Genomic DNA, 6,462 nt, shown 5'->3' with positions numbered 1-6,462 from the left:
TAAATTTCATTACTTTATGTCTAGCAATGAGAAAATGATGTAAAAAATATAATTATACATAACATTGTTCGCAAATAAATTTTCAGAAATTATATTTAAGGCCTATAAAATATTATCGTTTTTTTTTTATTAAAAAAAGGCTACACCTATTAAGAAAGAACGCCTAAAATTATTATTTCAAAATGGCATAGTATTAATTAAAAAAAATATTAACAAAACTTAATATGAAAATTTAATTAGTAATTTTGTATATCAAAATCCTAGAAAAAGTACAGTGATTTCAGCCAAATTGATGGACCTACTTTCTATATATATATGCTATTCAAAAATGTTTTTCAAAATCAGCCAAGGCTGTACCAGATGAATAGAGACCATTTATTTATGCTATCTATCAATATATATATATATATATTATATGTTTTGGATAAGAGACAAGGATGTGAATTAGGTTGACAATGATGATATGAGCAAATCTTTTTTAGAGCAAATCTTTTTTAAAGCAAAATTATTAATTATACTTTCTGTCATTTGTCTTTTTAATAATGAATTATCTTCTTTAAAATAGAGCTGAATAAAAAGTCATAAAAATAATGAAGACAGAAGGAAAGCCGAAAATTATGTGCCATGATTGCTAGGGTGGGCATCATGTGGTATTGATTGTGCTTGTATCTGTTCCTTCGGGTTCATATCAAAATTATCATTACATTAATTTAATTTATAATTTAAAATTTATCATATGAATTATTGATTAAAATATCTGATTTCAATTTAATTTTATTTTTTTAATTTAAATAATATACTTTTGTTAGATTAATTTTAAAATAGTAAATAAAAAATATTTGATCGTAAAAAAATTGTACTAGTTTTAAAATTTTATTAGGTTATTTATGCTAAAACACTCTTAACTATTAACAAACATTAATTTATCTTTCTTATTTATAAACTTGTGCATTTTGACTCTTCAACTACTAAAATGTATCACTTTCACCCCTTTCAGATCCTCTCACACGACCTTTAAAATGAGTCAATCTATATGATTTTCATAATTGAGTGATTTAATGTGTATATGTTGATAAATTATAGACTAAAGTGATTTCACTGTAATTGAAGGGGCCTTAGTGTAATTAATACAATCTTGTTTTGCATACTTTTTTATTAGGGCAAATTACCAACACCTCCATTGAGATTTAGCTAAATTACAGATTCTTCTTGAGGTTTTAAAAATTACATCCCGTCCTCCAAGATTTATATTTGCATAACAATTTAACTCCTACCGTTAACTAAACATAAAGAATAGTTAGCTGACATCATCAAAATATAAATTGATGGACGATATTGCCCCTACTGAAATCCCTTTGATAAATCAACAAAATTTACAAAAGAATTACGTAAGATGAAAAAAAAAAAAAAAAGTTAAGTTTTTGGAACCATATTTGATTTTTTGTTTAGAAAAAAAATTTAATATTAAAAAAAATAAATAAAAACTAATTTAATGAAAATAAATATGAAAAAATATATTTAATTTGTAAAAATTATTTCTAACCACTCAAAAGATAAAATTAAATAAAAATAATAATTATTTTTTATTTTTTTATTTCTTAACCAAATTAATTTTTAAGTTTTTTAAAAAAAATTAAAAATTAAAAATTAATATTTAAAAATCAAACCAAACATATTTTAACAATTTTTTGACAAGCTATTTCTTGTGTTCTTAACTTATTTAATTATTTGTTAATTTTATGATGTTTTAACCATATGACACTATAACATATAAGAGTTTTAGATATCAATTTTTTTATCTTTAAAAGTGAAAATTTTGTTGCAAAAGACATTTAGGGACTAATTTCTATCGTCGTGAGGATAATCGTTAAAATGTCGTCTTGAAAAGTCAAAAATAAGACTTTTAGCAATAAAATTTTGAAAATATCAATAATAAATAAACTTTTAGAGACAAAATAATTTGGTCCCAAAATGATTTATTTTTTGAGACAAAAAATTTGATGCGAAAAAGATAATAATTAATCACTAATATTCAATTGTCGTTGCTAAAAATATAATAACGACACTTTTCGTAACAAAAATATTTGGTCCCTAAAAATAATTTTGTCCCTAAATTTTGAACTCTAAAACCTTAATTTTTTTTAGTGTGATAGGTGTTTTTCCATTTTAATTTTACATTTCATAACTTATTTAAAAATGATAATTTAGCTAAACCTTATGAAGAATTTGTAATTTAGCTAAATCTCAGGGGTGAATATGTAATTTAGCTAAACCTCAAGGGAAAATCTGTGATTTAGGTAAACCTCAAGGGGGCGCAAATAATTTTCCCTTATTTGTCAAAAGGACATTTTAGTCAATTTATGATATCCGTTAACGGCATTATTTGCGATGAGACGGGATGTAATTTTTGAAACCTCAGAAAAAAAATCTGTAATTTCGTTAAACCTCAAGGGAGGTGTAGGTAATTTGTCCATTTTATTAATTGGATTGAGTAACAAAATAGATATAAAAAAATAAAAATAAATAATTTATGGCATCCTTTAATAGAAATAACATTAAAATGTGTAATTATTTATTTATTTATTTTTCGCTAGGTAGTAATTATTTATTTATTAAACGGATTATTTGTGTCAATTTTGCAAATTCAATACTAATCTCACTTATTGAATATTTATGTTATTAAATCATGTTATATTTATGTTTGTATTAAAAGATAATTAACCCTAACTAATTTTCTATCAAAATTTCCACTTAATCACTACAAGAAATTAGACTTTCGCCAACCAAAATCTTAGTCGCCAAAGGTCACCTTTTTAGTCACCAAAACCAATTAGCGACTAAATTTTTTTGTCGCCAATTTATTCCCCTAAACCCTGTCGGCGAATGTTTTAGCGACTAAACGCGAGTTTGGTCGCTAAAAATGCAACATTTGGCCACTAATTTGTGTAGTCGGCAAATGTGACCCTTTGGCGACTAAAAAAATAGCCGCCGAAAATGTAGTTTTAGCTACTAAATTATTGGTCACCAAACATCAACGTTTGGCTACTAAAGTTGGGTTTGTCGGCAAAAGTGATATTTTTGGCGACCAAAATATTAGTCGCCGAAAGTTATAACCAAACTAATTTGAACTATTTAGAGACTAAAGTTTTAGTCGCTAATTGAACTATTTGCCGACCATGGCATTTGGTCGCCAAAGGATACCAACTTTTATTCATTTTGCTACTACATTATTAGTGGCCAAAGCATTTGAAAATAGTTTTTGGCTACCAAAATAGTTAGTAGCCAAATACTATATTACAATTTTTTTTTTTTTTTTAAATTTCTGAACCACCTGTATCCATTATTAGTACAACCTATACAATGTATAATCAATAAAATCCATCAATACTAAATATATATTATCAACCATTCGACAATGTGCATGCCAAAAATTCCATTTGACATCCAATTCCATTCCATTCCACATATGTAATACATATTCCATACGACCCAAGTATATTCCAACCTCAATAATTTAGTAATACAAAATATGTAATACAAAATATATTCCCCCCATTCGACATATGTAATACAAAATATCAACCTGATAATCAATCCTAAAATTAGTAAATAAAATTGGAGTGTAAAATATACAATTCTGGTGCTGCATTCTTAAATATACATTCATTTCTGAGTTTCCACAAGGACCAAAGAGTTATTGTTAGGATGGCTCCCCCCACCCAACACACACACACTACGGATGCCTACAGTGGGAAGGGAAATAGCAGGTGCACCTCACTCTCCTGATTCTCTTCTTGTCCTTCTTCCACACCATATGGGTCCTGACCAGAGCTTGTGAAGGAGAGTACAATTCATTGTTGCTAGAGCACAGCTAAAATGAGTAAAGGCATAAAATGAATCCCACTGGGTTGAATTTGAAATTAGGTGATTATAAATATGATACATACACATTTATATATTTTTTTGATGGTGAATTAATTTAAATAAATCACATAGAAAACTAAATGCTCAAATACTTCCGAGATACTTGCCATCAACAATCCTCATTCTGTGTTGATTCTAAATAACTTACAATCTTGCTTTCCCCAGTCATGCTAGATTCATCAATGGCAAGAGAATGACCAGAAATTATGATTCCATCTGCTGGGACCTGGGAAAAATGGAAAGGTAACAACCTATTTTTTCTCGTGTTCATAAGCAGTAATATCTACAGTTGCAATAGTGGATTCATAAAAACAAATTTGTATGTCCGACAAATCAAACCCACTTAAATAGGCTACACTCACCTGATCACCAATCTTAAGAGGAATAACATCACAAACAACAATGTCATATATTGAAAATAAACAATGTCGTATAGCATCTTAAGGTTAATAGATTAAAAATAAAGTAAATGCTTCATGTTGTAATTGCACACCTCCAATTGTATATTTCTCTTTATTCATGGGCAGCACTACCATTACAAGTGGTATATCTAATTGAATGGCTAATCTTCCAAAATGTTTATTCACAGAAAAGGGTATTTATTCATATGATGGAGGTAAGACTTTAAACATGTCGATTAGGATTACATATCATGTAAGCTAGTAAGATAAAAGCATATTTATTCTTATTAAGAGTTCAAATTTTAAAAATTACTGCAAAAAAACATCAAATCGCTATTTATGGCTTGATGCATACAAATTTTATTCGATAAGGAACAGAACATGGTTCACCTTTTTTTTCTGACAACAAAGAAAAAATCTCAATTTTCAATAAGCCTCAACACAGCTTCCATTTATTTTGCATCACATAGTTTGCAAATATTTGGGGAAAAAATAAAATCCTCAAATATTTTTTTGATAGACAATATATGTTTTTAAATTTACCTTGTGTATAAGCAATCTCTACAAAACTGCCCTCAGCCCAACTTGCACTTGCTGCAATTGGTACGGTGACCAATAGTTTTCTGGCTGTAAGAAATTACATCATAATTGATTATGATTCACTGCATATGTTTGCTAGGACAAAGAGTGTATATCATAATTATAGAAACGACTAATACAAACAGAAGGGTGATGCATTTGCAAGTCATTGATAGCAATCAAAGAAATAAACAACAAAATACAATATAAATTTAATTGAAGCAAATTACAATGATGATCATATTTTAATTTCACAAGAAATTACAGAAACCCATTTTTAAATTGAATAAAGCTTGGGACCCCCAGTGGGGGTGCTGGGGGTCCATTGTGATTGGTTGAAAAAATTGTTTTTTTTTTTTTTTTTTTTTTTCTTTGTGTTTGGCCATTGGCAGCCCCCCATGTGGCACTGGGGGTGCTGGGGGTGCCAAAATGGTGGGGGTCTGTAGCATTGGCTTCATTTTTAACTCTTAAGCTCCCCTATTTATTTTAAAAAATGATGAAGTCAATGGATTATATTATGCAGTCACTTTCCTTGACAGATCATGCACGCTGCTACTTGCAGAGCTACGATGCCTACGGTTACCAACTAATCGGTCAACATAAAATGATGCCCTACCATTGACTCATGTTGCTCTGTGTTATGCGCAAATGATGAACAACTCTGGATACCTTCAGTAAATAATTATCTTGCTTAAGATAATTTAAAAAAAATGTGATCCATTACACGATGCTCCCACTTAAGATAAGGCAATATTCTCGAGCAAACTAGAAAACTACAATGGACATAGTGACCATAATAAAGAAATGAAAAGCATTTTCAGTGCTTAATAAAACGATTTTTTAGGAATAATCTTCTCTTCAAATTGCTGAGTGTTTTGCCTTCCACAAAATCTATTGATGTCCCTGTTAGTGAGAATATTTCAATTACAATTGGACTGCACAATGATTAGGATCACTTCCTTTCCCATCTAGGATTAAGCCATTATCTTGAAAAGGAACCACTTCCATACCCTTTTTAGGGGTGCACACACATTGTAGATTTGTCCTAATAATTATTATATCCAATAGAAGTTGCTCAGAACAAATGAATGAATTCCCAAATTTCCTAAGCATAGATCAGAGTTCCAAATCAAAGGTCTCATGACTAATGAAAAGAACAACCTAAATCTATATCAAATAAAAGTTCTTAGAACTACGGTAAGGCCATTGTGAGTTTCCACAAGGACCAAAGAGTCATTGTTCAGCACTAGGAAGAAAAAAAAAAACTTTATAATTTGATCCACCTTTATAATTTTAAAACAAGGATTCACAATATATCTGCAAAGTAGCAAAAAGACTAGGCATATACATCGAACACTCCACATGTTCATTATTATATTCATCGGAGACATTTCCATCAACAATGCAAAGAAGGAAATTGATGGCCTGCTTCTTCAATTCCCATTCATAAACAATGTCAGTTGTTTGGTTTTTATTTTATTATTTTTTGGGTTATCATGGAAACACATAGGCAGTCATCTATGATATGCAGATTGATTTAAAACCCAACTAAATAGAT

The 6,462-nt window shown here is 29.1% G+C and overlaps 1 long non-coding RNA gene across 1 annotated transcript; it reads right to left on the bottom strand.

Annotated features, from left to right (window-relative positions):
- Positions 1-3,581: 3,581 nt before the first annotated feature.
- On the bottom strand, positions 3,582-4,950 carry LOC145790073 (uncharacterized). Its single transcript, XR_014328715.1, has 3 exons — positions 4,869-4,950; positions 4,073-4,150; positions 3,582-3,871 (listed from the first exon to the last, which is right to left on the bottom strand). It is a non-coding gene; the product is annotated as an uncharacterized LOC145790073 (long non-coding RNA).
- Positions 4,951-6,462: the final 1,512 nt, after the last annotated feature.

This window comes from Camellia sinensis, chromosome 5 (assembly GCF_055761805.1).
Source record: "Camellia sinensis isolate YWXY chromosome 5, ASM5576180v1, whole genome shotgun sequence".
In the NCBI taxonomy this organism is placed as follows: Eukaryota; Viridiplantae; Streptophyta; class Magnoliopsida; order Ericales; family Theaceae; genus Camellia; species Camellia sinensis.
This window is presented reverse-complemented; position numbering and strand designations above follow the sequence as displayed.